This window comes from Vicia villosa, unplaced genomic scaffold (assembly GCF_029867415.1).
Source record: "Vicia villosa cultivar HV-30 ecotype Madison, WI unplaced genomic scaffold, Vvil1.0 ctg.003869F_1_1, whole genome shotgun sequence".
NCBI classification, from domain to species: domain Eukaryota; kingdom Viridiplantae; phylum Streptophyta; class Magnoliopsida; order Fabales; family Fabaceae; genus Vicia; species Vicia villosa.
The window spans coordinates 93,170-115,853 of record NW_026706322.1 but is presented as its reverse complement, the minus strand read 5'-3'; the positions used below and the strand labels follow the sequence as shown (position 1 = coordinate 115,853).

Below are 22,684 nucleotides of genomic sequence, written 5' to 3'. Positions count from 1 at the left end.
ACCCATATGTTTTTGTGAAAAAAGCTCGGCTCCTGTTATTGCTGGAAAAAAAACCTAATACCTCTATTTGATGTCGATTCATCCATACTTCCATTTTTGAGGGAGGTTGACTGCTTGCCGGCTGGTAGCTGTATGAGCGGTAACGTCCACTTACGGCTCCATGAGAAGGGCGGTGGGCAAAAATGGCCTTGTTGTACCTCACTCTCGTCTTTAATGGGGTCTTCTCTTTTTTTTTTTGGGAGAGTATGCCAATATGATCTTAATGAGGTGCGGGGCTTTGCATCTGACATTCGTTGGGCTTCCCTCTTCGGGAGCCTGCGTCCCGGCGTTTTTGTGCAACAAACCCCTCTGGCCGAAGACTAGTGGTAGGTGGTCCCGCGGAGCTTTCGGAGAAGGGTAGCCTAGTGTGTAAGCACAGCAACGTACCGCGGCGAACCCTTAGACGACCTATCTAAGATTAGGGGGGAGATCCTCAGTAGTGGTGACCCTTTCACTCTTCCACGGACTGATACATGTACCGAATGCTCATACGGGAAAGTCGACTCCTGGGTCTGGAACAAAGTCTCCGATAAAACCTATCTTTCTCGTCCACTCAGGGGGTGCGGACACACCAGCGCGGATTACAGGTGACGGTTACAAGAATGGCGGGGAAGTTAACAGTACCCGACGACATTTAGGGATGGATGTAGACCCATAGGGCGGGGATAATCATTTCGGTCCTTGGAGAGGTGGCGACCATTCTCAAGAACTGAGCTGAGGGAAGCCTTATGAGTCACTGAAACGACGGCTGGGGGGCCTTGATCTATCTATAGAGGGAGAAAAAAACGGGCTTTGCTCCCCTTTACAATATGAAGAAAGAAATAAGGGTCGAAGTTTAGACCGCTTACAGTAGTTCTACCTATAGAAAAGATCTAGAAAGAGGCGATCAGAATGGTACTCGAATCCATTTATGATCCCGAGTTTCCAGACACATCGCACTTCCGCTCGGGTCGAGGCCGCTACTCGGCCCTAAGAAGGATCAAAGAAGAGTGGGGAACCTCTCGTTGGTTTTTGGAATTCGACATCAGGAAGTGTTTTCACACCATCGACCGACATCGACTCATCCTAATCTTTAAGGAAGAGATCGACGATCCCAAGTTCTTTTACTCCATTCATAAAGTCTTTTACGTCGGACGACTCGTAGGAGGTGAGAAGGGCCCTTACTCCGTCCCACATAGTGTACTACTATCGGCCCTACCAGGCAACATCTACCTACACAAGCTCGATTAGGAGATAGGAAGGATTCGACAAAAGTACGAAATTCCGAGAATAAGATCGGTTCTATTTAGGACAGGTCGTATTGATGACCAAGAAAACTCTGGAGAAGAAGCAAGCTTAAATGCTCCCCAAGACAACAGAGCCATCATTGTGGGCAGGGTCAAGAGCATTCAACGTAAAGCGGCCTTTCATTCCCTTGTTTCATCGTGGCACACCCCCCCCCCCCCGCAAGCACCCCCCGGCGAAGGGGGGACCAGAAAACGCCTTTCGTTTTCCCCCCTTCGTCGGCCCTAGCCGCCTTCCTTAACAAGCCCTCGAGCCTCCTTTGCGCCGCCTTCTTCATAGAAGCCGCCGGGGCCGGGTTGACCCCGATGATCGAATTCTATGGTAGAGAATGCTGCTTTAATAAGAATTTGGCCATGAGAGACCTTATTAAGTATTGCAAAAGAAAGGGCCTGTTGATAGAGCTGGGCGGGGAGGCGAGACTAGTTATCAGGTCAGAGAGAGGCCTGGCCCGTAAACAGGCCCCCTTCAAAATAAGAACCCATTATTTCATATGGATTTGTTACGTGCGATATGCCGACGACTTACTACTGGGAATCGTGGGTGCCGTAGAGCTTCTCATAGAAATACAAAAATGTATCACCCACTTCCTACAATCCTGCCTGAACCTTTGGGTAGGCTCTGCAGGATCAGCAACAATAGCTGCACAGAGTACTGTAGAATTCCCTGGTATGGTCATTCGGGAAGTCCCTCCGAGGACGACTCCAATACAATTCTTGCGAGAGATGGAGAAGCGTCTACGGGTAAAGCACCGTATCCATATAACTGTTTGCCACCTACGCTCCGCCATCCATTCCAAATTTAGGAACCTAGGTAAGAGTATCCCGATTAAACAGCTGACGAAGGGGATGAGCGAAAGAGGGAGTCTACTGGACGGGGTTCCACTAGCGGAGACTCTTGGAACAGCTTGAGTCAGAAGTCCCCAAGTAAGCGTATTATGGGGGACCGTCCAGCACATCTGGAAAGGATCGAGGGGGATCTCGTTGTTGCATAGCTCAGGTCAGAGCAACGCGCCATCAGACGTTCAAGAGGAAGTCGCACGATCGGGCATGAGTGTCCGGAAGTTGTCATTGTATACTCCCGTCGGTCGGAAGGCGGCGGGGGAAGGAGGAGGACACATGGCGGGATCTATCAGCAGCGAATTCCCCGTACAGATAGAGGCGCCTATAAAAAAGATACTCTGGAGGCTGTGGGATCGAGGTATCATTAGCCGAAGAAGCCCTTGGCCAATCCACGTGGCCTGCTTGACGAACGTCAGCGACAGAGACATCGTAAATTGGTCTGCGGGCATCGCTGTAAGTCCTCTGTCCTACTACAGGTGCTGCGACAACCTTTACCAAGTCCGAACGATTGTCGTCCACCAGATCCGCTGGTCTGCAATATTCACCCTAGCCCACAAGCACAAATCCTCGGCGCGGAATATAATCCCCAAGTACTCCAAAGACTCAAATATTGTAAATCAAGAAGGTGGTAAGACCCTTGCAGAGTTCCCCAACAGTAAAGAGCTTGGGAAGCTCGGACCCGGTCAAGATCCGAACAACAAGGAGCACTCCACTACCAGTCTAGTCGTTTTTTTTCTATTAGTTGCGATGCTAACAAGTGTTTACTTATGAGATTCGTTGAGTAGGCTTGCATGAGTTGTCTGCTATAAGATAGCTAGTTTTGGGTCTTTCAACATAAATAAAAAAGCCTATCCGGCTTCGCTATCGCTCATGACTTGTATTGTAGTCGGCCCGGAATGCCTTTGTAGTCTTTTTAATGCTAATGCCTTCTTCCTTCATTCATTTTTTTTAGTTGCGCCAGCTTCCGCGCCAGCAAGATACGGACGGCGAAGCCAAAGCAATACTAAACAAGCGATAAAAGCCCTATATATTCTATTAGTCAAGCCTAAACTTATTGAAAACTAAAGCGCTAACGAGCAAGAAAACGGGAAGGTTGGTTCGAGGACCCGTTGGTCAAAGGAAAGGGGGGTCCTTCTTCCGGGACGGAGTCGTATGACGCGAGAGTCTCACGTACGGTTCCTTGGAGAAGGGTGTGAGACCACCACCTATCAGGCCCGACGAGCGGTCCACGGAGCTGCATCCCTACTCACCTGGTCCATGCACATTGCTCTCTCCAGGAGGTTGGCCGCCTATCCTAGATCTTCCCATTTTCAAGAGGATCCCGAGCTCGATCTGGTTTAGTATCAAGGTGATTCTGTTTCTATATATATGGGTCCGCGCAGCATTTCCACGATATCGTTATGATCAATTAGTGGGACTTGGCCGGAAAGTCTTCTTGCCTCTATCATTAGCTCGGGTAGTCGTCGTTTCTGGTGTTTCAGTCACCTTTCCATGGCTCCCTTAATTATGTGCTCGGGATTTCCCTCTTGCTTGAGTAATGGGAAGCGGGCTAGTCCCCGAAAATGCTCGTTCGCTTGTCGTTGGGGATCAAAATCTTACTTGCTGAAACAGTACTTGTAGGATTGCATTTTCAAAACCTTTAGAGAAAGATAGGAACCAGAAACTATAGATTCACCAATCTCTGCCCTTGCTGCTCCTAGCTTTCTTGCTCTATCTATTAGACAACCACCACTGATTCTTCTACATTCATAGAGTGATTTGCATAAAAATAAGTTGTGGATACTCTTCTTATACCATGCTTACTGAATTATGGAATTAACCATGTGTACTTCATGCCAAACCTGAATACCATTCTTTCAAGCATGAAGTCATTAACCATAGAACCATAGCTATATCTTGCTTTCCACTTGCAAAGAAAGAGCTTTTTAGAGTAGAGTCAGGCAGTAAAGCACAGACATGGCATGCGGAGAATCCGTTTTTACAGCGGATTCTGTAAGACCTTATTCTGTAACAGCTCCTTCATCTTCATGCTTTACCTCCTCGCTCCCAATCGGCTAAAGCATAAAGGAGCATTCCCTTCCATCCATATTGCGATGGCTCTGGCTAACAATCTTAATCGCCTTCTCCTATGAGCTTTTCTAATCCCATTGATCTCGAGATGGCTGAGTCCGATTCACCTTGTACTTAAGGGGCGAGTGGGAGGAGTTATATTAATAAATAAAAATAAATATGGTAACCACAGAGGGAGAGAGAGGACTCGGAGGACACACGACGCACCAGGAAAAGCTTCGGATTTCTCTAGTCAACGTGAAGCTAGGCGTACAAATACAAGTAAATAAAGGCAAAACACCTAGAAAACTGAACACCCCGAAAAAAGGGGGGAATTTGATCAAACAAAGTATGTGCAGTATTTGATCGGAGGAAAGAATAGAAATAACCCTAGTAATCTTCAACAACAAGGACAAACACAAGGTACAGAGACAGAGAGAGAGGCGCGACAGCCGCAGGCACTTTTGCTTTGATTTGATTGTATCGGAAGATGGGCTTGCGTATTAGTTGGGTTTGCTTCTACCGAGGCAATGTTCCGGAATTTTTTTTTATCTAAAAGAGCAACCGGCAGAGCACGAGGTCCCACATTGTCTCCATCAGCGACTAGGAAAAAGTCTTTGACTCTTCTTCTAGTTAACCACTGCTTTAGACTATTCCTACTATTAATAGTTCTCAATCTTACTTTTCTCGTCCAAGTCTTTTAGAATATTGTCTTATATAGTAAGGTAAGTATATAAAGAAAGAATAAAGTAAACCTTTCCTAAAGGGAAAGGAGTTAATTATTTGAATACTTCTTCCTCTTTCCCTTCTTCTCAAGCTCTTACTCTTAATGGCGCAGATAAAGTCTTTCTTACGGCCAGACGACTTAAACACAGCGCTCTGATCTCCGACCTCCAAGGACCCAAGCAAAGGATTGACTTCGCTAACCTCAGCTTAACCGAAGTCAATATTATAACAGAACTGGAAAGGGCATACCTTGAATACAAATCAAGATTCACTCATGCACTTTGGAACTGACTTAGGAAAGCTAGCCTTAGCCCAAAAATAAAGGAAGGCAGCCGAGCCGAAAGCCCTACAAAGAATATCGCTTATGAACAGGCCCAGGGGTTGTTAGTTGAGAAGGAAGTCTTTATTGAATTGATCATAGAAAAAAGGATAGAAATGTAATCGGTTGTTTAAGTCGGAAGATCAGATGTTTTGAGCGGAGAATCGGGGTCTGCTAAGCAGAAAAGCCTTCTCTAATCTAACGGGTCGATTCGAAATGGGAATGGAGTTGTAGGCTAGTGGAGCAAGCATGAATAATAAAAGGAAAAAGCCAAAATGAGTGGAAATAAATTCAAAGCAAAGCCACCACCACCGAATAGAACCGACGGGTAATATCCTATCCTTCCCTACCTACTATATTCAAGCGAACAAGTGTGTTAAGCGAATCACTTTCCGCCAGTGGTACGCACTACATGAAATCAATGCCCAGACAACTATGTGTGTAATCTATATATCTATCCTTATTGATTTCTTTCGCCTATGGAGTGTTAGGGTATTGCGAAGCTTCTCACTGGAATAGACTCGATATTAAGCACCAGAGACACTTGGGCCTATTACAGACAGGCTCGCAAGCTTAACACGATTAGAAGGTTCCCCACTTAACTCGAGTTTTCGGGTAGAGTAGTGGTCGCCATGCGCCCATCGGTTATAGCCGCTCGCTAGTTGGGGGCAGGAGACAACCTTTAAGATAAAGAAGGTCTACTGGCCCGGTACGGTGTGGTTTTGTTGGATTTCTCCATCCGCGTACTTTCACTGGCCCTTTGAATCGATCCTTAAAGACTCCCCCATAAAGATAAGGTTATCCGCTGTTTAAGCTCGAAATCTGAACTTTCACAACCACCAACAGGAAGATAAGTCAGTCAGTATGGGAAAAAAAGTATTTTTCTAGTCAAGTTCCAGCTCTAGATAGGGAAGGACGACGAAAAGCACGAGTTTACTTTGAGGTAAAAAAGCCGACGGTGCCTATACCCCTCGGATATCATCGGCCATCGTTCTCATCGATGACCAGACATGTCACACCATCCCTCGCTGCCCTAACTCACCAATCCCTAGCATCTACCTAGGATGTTTCCCATCACGGAGGCTAGTAAGTAGGCTTTTCTCATATTTGTCACTTTCCACCCAGTATATCCTCCGATGAAAGGGGTACTATCCAATTGTTAGTAGCTTGATTACGGTCTGGCCTTTATCCCTTGCTCATAAAAAACGTATATGGGAAAGGTTGGTGAAAGTGTAAACTAGTGACCTCGAAAGATAGGTGGGCCATATCCAGTCCATAATGCATTAGACTGACTGCATTGGTACCGAAACATCTGATCAGGCCGTCTTGGGTATATTATATTACAGGTCGTTGTACTAATGATCGATAGGTGGGACTGATACCTAACTCGGGTATCTATCCCTGTCGAGGGACCCATTCAATGATCAGATATGTCCATGGGATTAGGTATGTAATGGGCCATACCAACTTGTTTCTTGAACAAGTCCTAGTAGTAGGGCTCCTCATATGGTTAGCCTCCCTAACCCGTAGCGTAGATTTTTGAATGGGATTGGGAATAGATTTTAGTATTAACCTAATTCCGGAGGGGGTTCCAATTCATATCCGAGCGTTGGTGCACTTCCCATCTGTTCCCGGGCTTTGACGTAAGGCCTGTAGACCGAGCCTCATATCCCTTACTTCAGAGTCCTACGGTCTTCTTTCTTCTCCCTAATTCTCTGTGAGAACGAATCTTAACCCTTGCTTGGTCTTTTCTTCCTCCTGACTCTCACTTGGAAGCAAGAGATGAAGACGTAGGCCTTCCTTATGATCGATCACCCTTTCCCGATGGTCCAGTCAGTTTTTCTTTCTTCACTTCCTTTCTGTTGCTGCTAGGATAGATGCGGAAATCTGCCTTATTAAAGAAGAGAAGAGAAATCTTATAGAAAGTGGTTTCCAAGTAATTGTAGAGATTTCACTTTGCATTCTCGTATAGTTTCTAGAAGCTGCTCGATCCCCTTCCCGAAAAGATATTAATTATAGCTTAAAATTATCTAAGTCAAAGCTTATGGTTGCTTATAGGCAGTAGCTAAGCGCCCTGCATCGCCTTCTTCTTCCATTGAAGGAGTGTGAACTGTTCAAGACACCCGATAATAAAAATGAAAGGAACAAGAACAATAAAAAAAACAAAAAGTACGCACCTACTAGAACAACCGGGATCCATTCGTAAAAGATCAATATCAATATAAGATCAGTTGTATCTTCTACGACCTGACATTCTTCCAACAATCTCGTCCACAAGAGTGCTCTAATGGCAAAGAGCTATATCCACTTGAAACTCAGCATTACTTACTTATCATACACACCTAGCCCAGGACTGGCTTGAGGAAAGTACCTAGCTAACATCACTTCAATGAAGATTCGCTGCCTAACTAATGCCCTTCTTCCGGCTTCCGATTATTCTGCCTCTCTCTAAGTGCATTTCTGATTCAATCTATTCGATTCAAATTCTCACCCTCGAGTCAGGAGTAGTAGCCCTAATGTAACTTCCTTTTCCTTCGCTAGCCTTGCGGCTTAGTTACTTAATTAAGAGTTATCCCCCCTAGCCTATGAAAGCATTCCCATAGCTCTATGCCTACAGCGTAAATTAGTTAGGAACTAGAGTGAACACCAGGGAATTTCCTTATTTATAGAGTAAGGGCAAAGGCAAGTCTTACCATTCCTGGAAGCGGCTCAAAGCATAATAGAAAAGGAAAAAGGCCTTTTTTGCTCTGATCCCCGTTTAAATCGAGTTCATACCTGGTGTAGACCGTCGGGGAGGAAAGGCTGACTACTACAAGGGCTTGTGCCAACCAACAATAAGGGGGATGGAGCAAAGACATCTCTTGGCCAGAACCGGACATTGCCCTTTACCATCCCACCACTAGGAGACAGGGACTCGGGGCGAGGTTAAGTATTCCCTTCCGCTCTTGAAATCAATAAATTGCCTATCTTTCGGTGAACAATATCTTTGTTTTATTTTATAGGAAGAATCACTTTACCTTCCTCTATAGTGAGCTTCTAGAGAGCGTGAAGTAAGTCTTATAGATCCTGGGTTTTTCCGCCCTAGCCACCTATGCCCTACCCGAAGGGGCTGTGGTTCCTTGTCTCTATTATCTTACAAAAGAGACTTAACACAACAATCTATCGAAGCTCGGCGTACCCGATTAGAGTAAACTTGACTACTTTAACTTTCCATAACCAAAATGAAAGAAAGTAAACCTATTTTCCTTTTGAAGAGCATACGAGGTGATGTTGCTGAACAATCAAGGCCAAGACAGCATGCTCGTAGAGACGCAAACCCTCATGAAATAATCTTCATCAAACCGGAACATCGACGCCGGTATGCCGCTCATTTAAAGCGTAAGATTATCCCCACAAGGTATATCTGTAATGACACTCTTAATAATTTGGGTCTGACTACTGAGGTTCACCTTATGTTTCACTCTGTGGGTATGCTAGAATTCATACAATTCGAAGCACCCACGTTTGAACGAATAACTCTTGAATTTTTTAGTACGGTAGAATTTAGGCTGAAGCACAGGTGGACAGGTACAGAATGAGAGTATTACGGTACTCTTACTTTTCGATTGTTCAATAACAAACATGAGCTTACTGTTGCACAATTGGGTGCGGTTGTGCGTCTCCCAATTTCTGGTCCTGGTGCTGCACCTGATTCTTTTGCTGCAGGTGAATTTTGGAGAGCGATCACAGGTTTATCAGGTTATGTGGCCAAAGAGGCCAAAGCATCCAGGATTCACAATCCGTGTTTCCGTTATGCTCAGAAGGGTTTGGCATACACTCTTTTTGGTAGAGGAGATAGCAATGGTGTTGCTACCCAACGAGAGATTTTTATATTATATTGCATGGCTAACCATCAAGCAGTTAATGTGGCCGCTTTTGCGGCAGATTTCTTAGGGAGAGTTGGTCGTTCCAGCTCTGGAGGCATCTCGGTGGGGGGTATGATTACTCAAATTGCTCGTCATTTTAATTATTCCCGTGAATTGTTTGATGTTGTTCCTGTTCCAGGGAAAACCAAGATTGATATGGAGGCTCTGGTGAATCAGCTTATGATTCGAATTCACCATGACTATTACTCTTTATTCATTCATGGTAGACATATCCTAACTTTACCTGCTCCTAATTCTATTTCTATTGCTAACATGGCAAACTGGTTGTATGAGAACGTCGCCCCGGATAATGGGGACGATGAAATGGAACAAATGGATGCAGGTTTCAATGGGGAAGATGAAACTCAAGGAGAAGACCAAGGAGAAGAAGAGGACCACCCTCAGCAGTTTTACCCGACAAATGAGGGAAGCTCTCAGATGCCTTCTGATCAATGGGAGTGGGTGCACACTGAGATTGGGTACATTCGCACCGAACAAGAGAGGCAGAGTGTTGAGTTGTTTCGGCAAGGGGAGGATTTGCGAAGTTTTGGGACCGAGCAGACCCGCCAAGGGGCTGCTATTGATGATATGCATGCTATGATGCAACGTTTAATGTTGCATTATCCCTACCCTCCACCTCCACCTCAGTAGGCCGTAAGTCCCCCTCATGCTTTGTAATTAAACATTGGAGACAATGTTTCGTTCAAGTGGGGGGGGGGGTTTCTCCTTCATTTAGTTGGTTTCTGTTATTTATTAGTATTTTCATTTTATTTGTCCAGTTTTTCGTTCTGTTTTAATTATTTTGCTTGAAGGAAAATTGTGTTGCAGAAGGACGAGGATTGTGTCAAAGAGAGGTGAACCAGTACTGAGTGGATGAAAGATCCAACCCAAGCTTGCATCCAAGGCACCCCTGAAAGTTGATACAACTAAAAGAAATAGTTGGACGCAACTCGATGACACCGGACTGAGATTGAAAGCTGGGGTTACACAATAAGCACTCGGGATCCTGTAAGCTATGCCCAACATGGTGAGATCATAAAAAGCCATACATTTATCATCATGAGAGAGTAGTCAGGTATGACTTTATCACTTTGAATTTGCATAAGTTCTATTCATATGACATTACCTGATAACACACACTGAGGCACGTTGTTTGTGTTTACCCTTGAGCCTATTTAGCCATCCCTGATTCATGTTTACCATTTGCAAACCCCTTTGAGCCTTTATCCCTTGTTTGTTTTTTTTAAAACCCGCATATATTACCCCTTGGCCAAAATAAAAAAAAAATATTCCCTTTTACCCGTGCTCGGCATAAATGTGGTGAATGTAGAAATTGTGCAAAATTCTAAGTTTGGGGTGGTGATACAAAAAGGGAAAGTGTGAAAGTAGAATTTGTTCAAATTTAAAAGTTGATATTTCATATTGTGATTTGTGAGTGAAGTGCTTTTAACCATGAAAGACTTGGTGAGAAGTGTGAAAAAGCTTACAGGTGAAGGAGAGTTTTAACATGGAAGTGGAGCGGAAAATTCGGGGAGTAAAAGCTAGCATGATTGACCGGAATGGTGGAAGTTGAGTTGTGAAAAACACAGTTGTATTGTGGAAGCATAAATTTAGGGGTGACCTTGGTTTGATGTCTCAGGCATTGCTTGAGGACAAGCAACGAGCTAAGTTTGGGGTTCTGATTGGTCACCAATTTGGATGGTGTTTTCATCAATCTCTCGGCATAAATCTCGTCAATTCGGTAACACAATGGCCCGTCTTTTATAGTTTTCGTTCTTATTTTGAAAGTTACGTTTAAGTTGTGTGTTTTGTTTTGATGCTAAGAACTCATGTTTTTTAAGATGCTTTGATGCTTGTTTTTGGTAGTGATTGTGTTTCAGGGTTATGCGTTTAAGTCCATAAGAAGGATGCATGGCTGAACAAAGATGAATCGAAGAAAAAGCTGAAGACTTGGTGCATACAGTGGCCTGACACGGGTACCAGTGTCACAGGACACGGCCAGTGTCAGGAAGCAGGAGAAGAAACAAAAGAATGGAGAAATCAGTGGTCTTACACGGGTGCCCGTGTCACAGGACACGACCCGTGTCAGGAAGCCTGGGAAGAAAATAACTTTGGGCAGTGACAGAAGGCCAACACGGGTGCCCGTGTCACAAGACACGGCCCGTGTTGGCAGGCACTGTCGCACGCTCGCGAAAAATGAACAGAGTCGCCACCAATATATTTATCCCATAAGGGAAAGGAATATCAGATAACCTAATAAAGGAGTCGGTTACGCGAGGGGAAGGTATTAGCACCCCTCACGCCCATCGTACTCGATGGTATCCACCCATGTTTGTTTCTATATAAAGGGTGTATATTATGTCTATGTCTAAATGCGAAATGAATGCAAAATGTAGGGAAAACAAAGAATTGTACTCGCACGGGCCCTACCCCGCTGCCTACGTATCCTTTTCAGGAATCAGAGTTACCGTAGCTCGGCTCACGATTTTCTGTTTGTTTTTGTGTTTTTTAGTTGGGCAGAGTTAACGCTCGCGCTCTTGCATAAAGGGACAGCCTAGGATGCAATGGAGCGGAGATAACGGTGCCCTTAGGTGCCAAAGAGGCAAAAGGAAAAGAGATTGGTTTGTGTCTATTAGGGTAGATGAGTGGTGAACAGTTCCCAATACCGGGCCACTCACCACTTTCTCTACTTTGTTTTAATCTGAACCATTGTTAGGTGTTTTAAATGTTTTTTGGTTGGTGTTTTTTAAGGGAAATTTGTTTGCGATTCGAGTCACATAAAATGTATAATGATCGAGAAGCAGATTAGGGAATGAATCCCATTCACTTCCATCCCATTATGTAATGTTCGAGAAACGGATTAGGGAATGAATCCCACTCATTTATCTCCCATTAATTAATGTTTGAGAAACAGATTAGGGAATGAATCCCACTCATTTCCCTCCCATTAAGTAGTGACCGAGAAACAGATTAGGGAATGAATCCCACTCGTTTCTATGCCACTAAGTGATTGAGAAATAGATTAGGGAATGAATCCCACTCATTTCTCTATCACTTGCTTAATGTGATTCGCATCTTCCTTTTTATAATGTTTTAAAGAGTTGAAAAAGAAAAAGAATGCAATAGGGAACTAGATCTAACATTCTAATCTATGTTATTCTAATCTACAAATGGCCCTAAGGTCGAGGATAACTATCCTATCTCAATTCCTCTTAACAAAGGAGGAAGAGTCTAAGGGAATATGGTAAGCAATAGTAAGGAATAAGCAACATCAAAGCAAGGAATGAGAGGCTAAGCATGGAAACGGGAGAAAGAAGCCCCAAGTCAGTAGCAACACAAGGTATTGAATGTCCCAAATCAAATACAAAAGCATCACGGTGTCACACAAAAAAGATCCACAAGAAGTCGTCAAAGTATCGCATGCATCGTTACTCACCCATTAGCGGACAAACATCAATTAATCAAAACAAAAACAAGTGAACACATGTGATAGGCTTAAATTCAGTAGCAAACTCATTCATTTAGTTCTAATATCCTATGTCAATCTATATTAGTCAATTAGCATGAAACAATACAAGATTCTAACCAAAACTAGACACAACTAGGTTAATACTAGCTAAACGGTTTCAAATTGTGGACGAAGTTAGAAACATGCAATCAAATGGTACAAGTCAGTAGCAAATAGCCCATGCTAGATGCTTAAACAATCACAAAATCATGCCAAGAAGTTTCACACAAAATTATGGGTCATTTGTACAAGTTACGGAGCGATCGTCAATCAAAACAAGTTATTTACATGTGAGAAAGAAAAATCGAGTAAAATAGGAAAACATGATCTAAAATTTTCAATTCCAGGTCTTAAGACCTCTAAACATCCCTAGTTATATGTACAAAAGGGAACCAACATTATTGCATGAATGCATTTCAATTTGAGAGCACAAACGTCACAATTATCTTTTAGAAACGCATGTTAAACGAGTTAAACGAAACTAACCAAATACCAATCAAAACAAAGAATTAGGAATTCATTTTTTACACACAATATCATGGATTAGTCTACTGAAACTACACAAAAATTGGCAATTATATTCGACTCCTAAAGCCCCTAATCAAATTAGTTTGTAAAACATACTAAACATAAAAGCATGAACATATCTAAGAAAAAGATTTTATTAAAAATAGTAAAAAAATTCTAAAATCCTAAAGAAAATATCACATATATTTACACACATTAAGGGATCTAAAACACATTTTTATTTATTTTTTATTGTGTGGAAAAAAGATTTAGTGAACAAAATTTATGAGGAAATACAATTTCTAACATTTGCAAAAATCTGCCTAAGTCTTGGGTGTATTAGCAATTTTAAGAGAACTGGATTCATGCATAGCATTCATTGGGCTCAAAACAGGGGTGTGGAAATGAAGGCGCCCTAAGGCCCAGGTTCACGAACGTGTGGTGTATTAGAAATTGTAAGGTGCGATTAAGAAAAGTGGCAAGGCCAAGTTCAGTTCACGGCCAACCTACACCACCACTGCCTTTTATTTTATTTTCCATTTTTTATACTCAGCATGTGTGATATAACGTGACATAGAAATGCCCTAAAACAACTATCAATAGGTCACATTTTCTTTTAATGAGAATAAGACAAAAAACAGTGTGGACCAATCAGATTAAGGCACCTCACGTAGCAACCATGTTAGTAATGCAAAATATATCAATATAATTGGGAGTGAGAGCCAATAGGCTCGTGACACACAAGCATGTTGGTAAAAACTGCATGAAAGACCCAGACGCCGGAGCACCGCTCCGGTCGTCTTCCCCGATGATCCTAGCGGCGGCGATGAGTGGTTGTTTGCAGAAATTAACGAGATCACCACCATTTCATTCGGAATCGAGCGCCGAACACAGATCTGCCCTTAGATTTCATTAATTCTTATTCTATCAACCTAACAGAGCCAAATCTCATGAACCCTAGCTTCAAGAAAACTCCATGAAAACGCAAGCATCACACAGTACTAATCATTATGCTATTCACGCAACCTACGTACTCAAGAAACTATTAATCCATGTAAGATACAACGTTCAGAGATTCACAAGCAAATGCATCCAGCAAGCACTATACGGACCTAATATGGAAGCTAAGAGTTTAGAGGGATTCGGGAGCCACACCTGATCGAATTTAACGTCTCCAGAAAGCTCTCCTATGCTTTGTTGTTTTCGATATGAATAGTGATGATTCCGGTGGATGTGAATCGCTTCGTTTCGCTCTCTTTGATGGTGGTTGATGGTGATTGTTGAGAGTTTGTTTGATAGCGGTGGTGGCTGAGTGCTACTGATGATGATGGAAGGATGATGACGGTGATTGATGGAGGAGATTCAATGGTGGTGGCTTGAAGACGAAGGTGGAAGAGTCGCAGGTGGTGTGTGGCGGTGGTGTTGGGTGAAGTTTGTTACAAAATGTAACAAGCTTTTGAAGGTGATTGATAGAGAGAGAGAGTGAACCGAGAGAGAAAGAAGAGTGAGGAGAGATTTTGAGAAGAGTGAATGTGGAAAAATGAGAGAGAGAGCTGAATGAGAGGGGTTTTTGGTGCTTATATAGGAGGAGTTGCATGGTAAGTTATGGTGAGGTGTATTGCATGGGATGGTGCCTCTCAACCCTTAGTGTGCAAGTTTCTCTATTTTGAGTAATTTCCTCACGTGCTTTTCGTGTGCAGTGATTGGTTTGGCCATATCGGCAATGTTGCAATATGTCTTGCATGCATGACTTATTTGCACCGGCCCATGCGCAGCTCCAAACACGTGACTTCAGGGTCAAATATCTTGCTGATTACGCATTCAAACGCCATGTTTTTTGGCTCAATGAATAGAGGGCACGGAGGTGAACATAAGCATACTAAGTTTGCACCTGATGGACCTTTGTATTTTTCTGAAATTAGTCCCAAAGTCAGCATACCACGTGCTCGATGAAAAGCATGCGCGTGACTCAGGATTTTGGCTTGCACTTCTGGCAGTGTGAAACATGGCAAGGGCTTGACTTTGAGCATTCATAAATGATTCAATATTCAACCAAATGACTCAAATCTTGTTTCCTTACATAGAGGACATGGTAAAGAATGGAAGCATACCAAGTTTGCTTCCATGGCATTTTTGTAGAGCTCTAACATTAGCTTGAGATTTGGCATACCACGTGCTTGATGAAATGCCAGGTCATGACTTGGCTTGTGACTTGGATCATGACTTAAGCTGAATGGATTTTCAGGAACTTCAAACCAAATTAACTCTTCATACAATCTTCAAATGAAAAAGTGTCCAACTACAAAGTTGTTCTCCTCCATGAGAGGAACAACTTTGATGTTGGAAATTTCTTAAAAAAATGTCATTTGCCACGTGTAAACTGATGGTGAAGTGGACTACTTGCCAAGCTTTTAAGATGCCAAAATTTTTCTAAGTGTTGAAACCTTTCCTTTTTTGTTATTTTTTCTATTTTTGGCAACTTTTGTCAAACTCCCGATTTTATTCATTCTTTGACTTTTCTCGACCGATTTTCCACCAAAAGTCAATATTTGAATAATTCTTCTGATTTTGACCCAAAAGTCAACTGTTCTGATTTTCCCGATTATTGATGGAATTCCTGATTAAATCTCCTCCAATCAAATCCAGTCAAACAAACATATCCGCGTAGTCAGTATGAGAATCTTTTCACACATAGAAACCACTCCTGATCAAATGTTGACCAGAAAGTCGAATGGTTGACTTTGGTCAAAGAAACCCTGATTTGGGAGACCAGATGATTTGCTAGCCAGTATCCTTCAACCAATGCCTTGAATTGAGATTGAGAAAACCCTAATCCAGGAGGGCTTCCTTGAGCATAGAAACACATGATTATACCTCAGTCTCCTTATTCTCTGATCAAAATTCTTTGCAACGGAGCTTTTCTTGCTAGCCTTTGAATAGCACTAATGATATGAATGCATGAGTGTGAGTTATGACCTAAGTGATATATGTACATGAATGCATAGCCTAAGCCAGTTTAGGAAATAAAGGGGTAGGACAAATTTGGGGTATGACAGCTGCCCCTATTTAATCGTCTTAAACCTGAAGGTGAGATTGGTGATAGCCTTTCGAACATTCGAGGTTTAAGGAGATTAAATATCCAAGTACCAGAAATTTGTCTGGAAGAGAAGATGGTGTAAGTGTTATCTTTATTTTTGTTTTTGTTTTGATATCTGCTGGGGAAAGAGATTCTTTTTTTTGGTGGAAGAATTTATGGTGAGTAATGGATTGAATGAGGATAGCTTGTAACGTAGCCCAAGGTGCCAATACAAGGTTCCCAAAAGAAATGTTACATGAAAGAATGACTGAAAGGAAATAGATCTCGTGCGATCTATGACTCAACATCAGGAGAAGACCTCGTACGATCTTCAAGACAGAAAGGAAATAGACCTCGTACGATCTACGACTCAACATCAGGAGAAGACCTCGTACGATCTTCAAGACAGAAAGGAAATAGACCTCGTGCGATCTTACGACTCAACATCGGGAGAAGACCTCGTACGATCTTCAAGACAGAAAGGAAATAGACCTCGTGCGATCTACGACTCAACATCAGGAGAAGACCTCGTGCGACCTCCAGGGTAGAATAGACCTCGTGCGATCTACGACTCAACATCGGGAGAAAACCTCGTACGATCTTCAAAACTGAAAGGAAAAGATCTCGTGCGACCTATCACTCAACATCGGGAGAAGACCTCGTACGATCTTCAAAACTGAAAGGAAAAGATCTCGTGCGACCTAAGACTCAACATCGGGAGAAGACCTCGTACGATCTTCAAGACAGAATAGACCTCGTACGATCTAAGACTCAACATCGGGAGAAGACCTCGTACGATCTTCAGGACAGAATAGACCTCGTACGATCTAAGACTCAACATCGGGGTTCGGTTTTGAAATGGTTTGCCAAGTTGAAAATTGGGCTTTGAAAAAGGTTTGCCAGGTTAGGAACTGGGCTTTGAAAGGGTTTGCCAGGTTAGGAACTGGGCTTTGACAACACGGTGGTTGGACTTGAAAAGTTTTCCCGTACGGGGGAAGGGACCTCGGAGACTAGTGACGACTAGACTCGATCAAAAGACGTAATCACGAAGATGTTGATGCTTGTGAAGCATAAGAATTACATTAATCCCTCAGGCCAAAGGCGGGGTGTAACTCTTCAAGAGTGGCAATCGCTCGAATTGCCACACACCAAGTATGGTTTATTCAGACGCTTGAAAAATGAGATGGGTTGAATGTCCACCCTCATTCGCACTCTAGTTCGCACGCAGCACACGGGAAATAACCACGACAAGACTATTGACGACTAGACTCGATAAGAAGATGATAGTAACCATTGGAGATTACGGAGATATTGATGCTTGCGAAGCATAAGAATTACATTGATCCCTCAGGCCAAAGGCGGGGTGTAACTCTTCAAGAGCGGCAATCGTTCGAATTGCCACACACCAAGTATGGTTATCCAAATGATTGAAAAATGAGATGGGTTGAATGCCCACCCTCATTCACGCTCTAATATGCACGCAGCATGCGGGAAATAACCTCGGAGACAACGATTCTGACGGAGAAAGACATTATATCCGATTCACGTTGGAGAGAGAAGATGAGATTTCTTTTGGGGATTGAGGATACCAGGTATCGGCACCGTGGTTGGAAGAGATTTGTAATGTAGTAGCAGATATCAATCGGAGTTTGTAAGGACAGCTTTTTATGTGGGGAAGTATCATTGTCTCGATTGGATACTGATTTATATTATCTGGCTTATGCTTTGTATGCATGTTTGAATTTTTCTGTGGCGTAATGCTCCATTTTGATGGATATGCTACGCTTTTGAGGATGCAATGTTATATGCAATGAATACTATATGTAGAGTGCCAAATAAAGGCATTAGTGAGGTAAACACCAGGGAGAATCCCCTTAGTGTTAAGGACCATGTGGAGGTGCCAACAGATATTGGACTTTGACTTGCAAGGGCACACTCTTGTTATTGCCTTCCAGAACGTAGAATGACTTCGGACTTCTCACCACGTGCCACTGCTTGGTGGATTTTCAGCTTGAGGAGATTCCCTCAATTCATCATGTTGGGGATTAGCCGAATAAGGGCACCAGGTTGGAGAAATGGACCAACTCTCAAGAGAAATAAACTCCTGTGCTTGGGTAGAGACCAAATTTCTAGGAGAAATAAACTCCTGTGGTCATGGAGGGACAATAAAACTCAGACGATTGTGCCCCAAGCTTCGTGGCTTATGGAGGAATTTTCCCTAAAGGGTTCTTGGAGAGATTTGTCGAATCTCGACTTAACTGCCCCAGATTGATCGAAGCTTGAAGAGATTTATCGACATGATTTCCCCAGATATGTTGAATTTGAGAGGTCAAACCTCGATTCAATTGCCCCTGATTAGATACATCTTGCTAGAATCCTCAGGCTTTCTTTGTTTTGAAGTCAAACAAACATGGAAACAAACTTTACCACGCTCAACGGAGTCTTCAAACTCTTCCCCTCAGGGTAATCAAAGGAAGCATTAACTGTTCATGCCCAACGGAGTTCTTTGGATAACTTGCCCCTTGATAATCAGTCTCTGAAACGATTAGCTTTTTACTCCACGGAGTTCTCAAGTCTTTTGTACTTTGACATGATCAAGTTACTCACTAATTCTCATCTTGAAAATTCTTTGATGTTTAAGCAGATGTTTTGTATGCAAAAGGATGTTAATTCTAAGAATGATAATTCCAATGCAAAGCCTATGTTAGTATTGAAGTTGTTTAAAACTTTTTATGAAATGAGGTTGCAACCTCTTGTGACCGAATCACTAGTTGACACAACCTCGATTTTTTGCATACGGAAGATAAAGCAAGCATACGATACCAACATGGATATGTGTCACGCCTCATTGGGAGTCAGTTAAACGCTATCTCATCGGAGTGTGCTTTCGAAATAAACCCTACTTCAATTAGGACTTTTAAGGGTTGTAACTTGGCCGGGTTCACGGTTTTCAAAAAACAAAGGATTTTAGGCTCAAAATTATTTGGTACCCACCCCCTTCGTGATGTTCTCCATTCCTAGGTTCAATTAACTCGACATGAGTGTTCATTCCTCACAAGGAATTTGGGATGGTTGAGGAATCAATGAGGTTTTTCAGACATGGCAGTCACTCACTTTCTTATTCTTCTGATTGACCATCACACGACTTTGTTCCTTTGATGAAGATTTTTATTTTGTAATTCTTGTTTTTCGCTTCTGCTTTCCCTAACTTTTGCCTGGACAAATTCTCTTGAATTTTATCTTGGAGTCCAGCGGGATGCCCTAACTTTTGCCTAAGTCACTTATTTCAAGTTTTTGACTTAGCGGGCTTTCTTTTTTTTATTCACTTTTTGAACAAGTCGTGTGACCTTGCGTTGCTCTCGATTTGTTTGAAATATCGTGACTTCCTCGTTCTCTTATTGATGAGGGAATACCATTGTGGCATCGTCCTCTTTTGACCTCTTGATGGAATAAGGATAATCATTGCGGTTTTGACATTCCTCAGCCCTTTGAAGGATAACCCTTGTTATATCCTTAGATTCATACCTTTTTGGTGAGTTCTGAACACTCGATCAAGTTAAATGAACACTACCCTGCCCCAAGGTTAAAATAAGGGTTTTAATGATTAGAAAAGAAACTCCTTCTCCAAGGCTCAAAGGGGTTAACGAGGGTCTATCTCCCTTATATCTCCGGTGTTTGGGGATTTGAAACAATGCCTGTACATCCTCCGTAGGGTTTTTATTCGAAAACACATGATTAGAGATTTTTCATTTTTATCTTTCATCATTCTCCCTCAGCTTTTTGCATAAGCAAGCAATTAGTAAAGTTGGTATCGTAATGCCAAAAACATTTTATGAGTGATAACGAATGGATTACTTCAAGACAAACATAGACAATGTATTATGATTTTCATTCAGAAATTAACAAGTTTTTACATGCTATTGATGCTTAAACACACAAATGAAAAATTACAATGAGAATACAGTAAGAAACTAAATGGGTGTCGTTGTTGAGGAGACTTGACTCCGTCTGGACTTATTGAGCTTGAATACTTTCTGCAGTTCCTTCCAAACACTTCAGATTACTTCAAAAGAGACTTTAACAAAGTCACCCAAGAGTTGCAAATTTTGCCTTACTTTAGGGATTCGAGCAATGCGAGTGATGCAATGCTCAAGATAAGAGTACGTCTTGCTTATCCCTCGTGCGGGAGCCCCAAGTATAGATGTTGAAGAAGTATTCGCCTTCATAAAATTGAATAGCCTTGTATCGTCATCAGATTGAGGAGATCTATTTGTGGTGAAGAAGGCCCAAAACACGAATCTTAACCAACTGAAATTCTGACAAACGAGGAAGCAACTGGGCATAAGGCCATCAATTTGTTTCTTATATTTTTCTCTCTGTTAACAAGCAAGGGCCACTGAGAAGGAAATCATGAGAAAAGGCAACTGAGTTATGAAGTAGAACCTTGAGGGTGAGAAGCGTTATGAAGAACACTCTTGATTACCACACGGAAGAAGATTCTGACGGAGTCACATAGGAATTTGTAATGCTTTTAGGGATTCGAGCAATGCAAATGGCGCAATGCTCAAGATAAGAGTACGTCTTGCTTATCCCTCATGCGGGAGCCCCAAGCATAGTCGTTAGAGTAGTAATTGCCATCCTAAATGGAAGAACCTTGCATGGTTCATCAAACTTAGAGAAGCTATCTGTTGTAAGGAAAGACCAAAACACCAACTGAAACACCAATCTCCACGGATACAACTGAGCACAAGAACCTTGAGAATGAGAGATACTTCTGCAGAACAATCTTGATTACCACTTGAAAAAGGTTCTGACAAAGTTGCTCAAGACTTTGTGGTGCTTTTATTGTTATCATACCAACAAGTTCAATCATGGAAGTAGCCTTCAACAAAACAGGAAATACTTAAATGAGAATGCAAAAATCAAATGATGATTGCCATCGTTGAGGAGCCTTAACTCCATCTGGGTTTATTATTATTTTTTTTTTTGATGCTTTATGGATTACGGATATTCATGACTCCTCAATTTATGTGCGGGCCATTTGGAGTGAATGATATTGCTTTTGAGTCGATGAGATCTTGGACTTTGTCTTTCAAAACATTACAATCCTCAGTTGAATGTCCAGACGTCCCAGAATGGTACTCACACCTTGCATTTAAGTCATATCCTTGAGGAATCGGTGTTGGAGGGGGCTTAAACTCCCTTAGTTGGACCAAAGAATCCTTGAGCAAATGAGAAAGCAGCTGACTATAGGTCATAGGAATTGGGTCAATTCTTCTTGGTGGTCTCCTTGGCATTTGTGGACCCTGTTGATGGCAATGATTCAAGTACCCATTCTGTTCAGGTGTCTTCCTCTTTTGATCTGGCTGTGAAACAAACGGAGACTGATGAAGTGGGAAACCTGGAACCCAAGATGGTGCATTTGAAGTAGATCCGACATAGAAGCATGAATCAACCATTCTTTCCACCACATGTGGAACCCTGTTTCCTTGAACAATCATACCCTCGGGGGTGAACAAAATCACTTTTGAATCAATGAGATCTTAAACTTGATGTTTCATCGCCTTACAATTCTCAATGTCATGGCCAGGTGCCCTAGAATGGAACTCGCATCGAGCATTGACATCAAAGTTGGGAGGAAGCTTTTCAGGCGTAGCCAAATCTCGTAGCTCAATCAACTAAAGTTCCAGCAAGCGAGGAAGTAACTGAGCATAAGGCATCGGGATCGGATCAAGAACCCTTTGAGGCATCTTAGGTTTTTGCCCACCCATTCGGCCTCCTTGATTCATTCTAGGGACATGAACAGATTGACGTGGAGGTAATGGTACTTGAGTTTGAGGGAGAGCTCCCTGAGGCATCCCATGAGTGAAAAGAGATCCTATTGAAGAGAAGGAGTCAACAACTTCTGTTGCAGCAACAGGAACAACATCACCTTCCTTTCTTAATACCGTTTTCAGAACTTCCATGACCAGGCTCAACTGAGTCTTCAGCTGATTGTTTTCCTCTTTTAGTGCATCCTAATTACAGACCAAGTCTTGCATCTCCAACATAAGATGACCCATTTGTTCCCTCATCTCATCCATTTCCTCACGTAGTTGTTCCATAGTTGATCTTGGAGTTGTGGCAGTGAGAAGTCAAATATGTTGTTGATCTTGAAATCTGGATAGAAATGGTCCCATAAGTCTTTGAAAGAACCATGAAATGCATGATAGTATGAATGCATGTTTCATTTATGAGAGATCCTAAAGTCTTTTCACACACTTTCATTCTTCTTTTTTGGAATTAAAGCTTTTTTTTTTGTATAGAATATCTTTTCTTTTCTTTTTTGCTTTTCTATTTCCTTTTCTTTTACATATCTTTCTTTTCTTTTTCCTTTTTTTTTTCTTTTTTTGGAAATAGACTTTAGGATCTTTCATAAATGAAGTGGATAAA

The 22,684-nt window shown here is 42.4% G+C and overlaps 1 pseudogene; it reads left to right on the top strand.

Moving 5' to 3' along the window:
- The first annotated feature begins 728 nt into the window (after nucleotides 1-728).
- Nucleotides 729-3,246, top strand: LOC131641595 (uncharacterized; annotated as a pseudogene).
- Nucleotides 3,247-22,684: the final 19,438 nt, after the last annotated feature.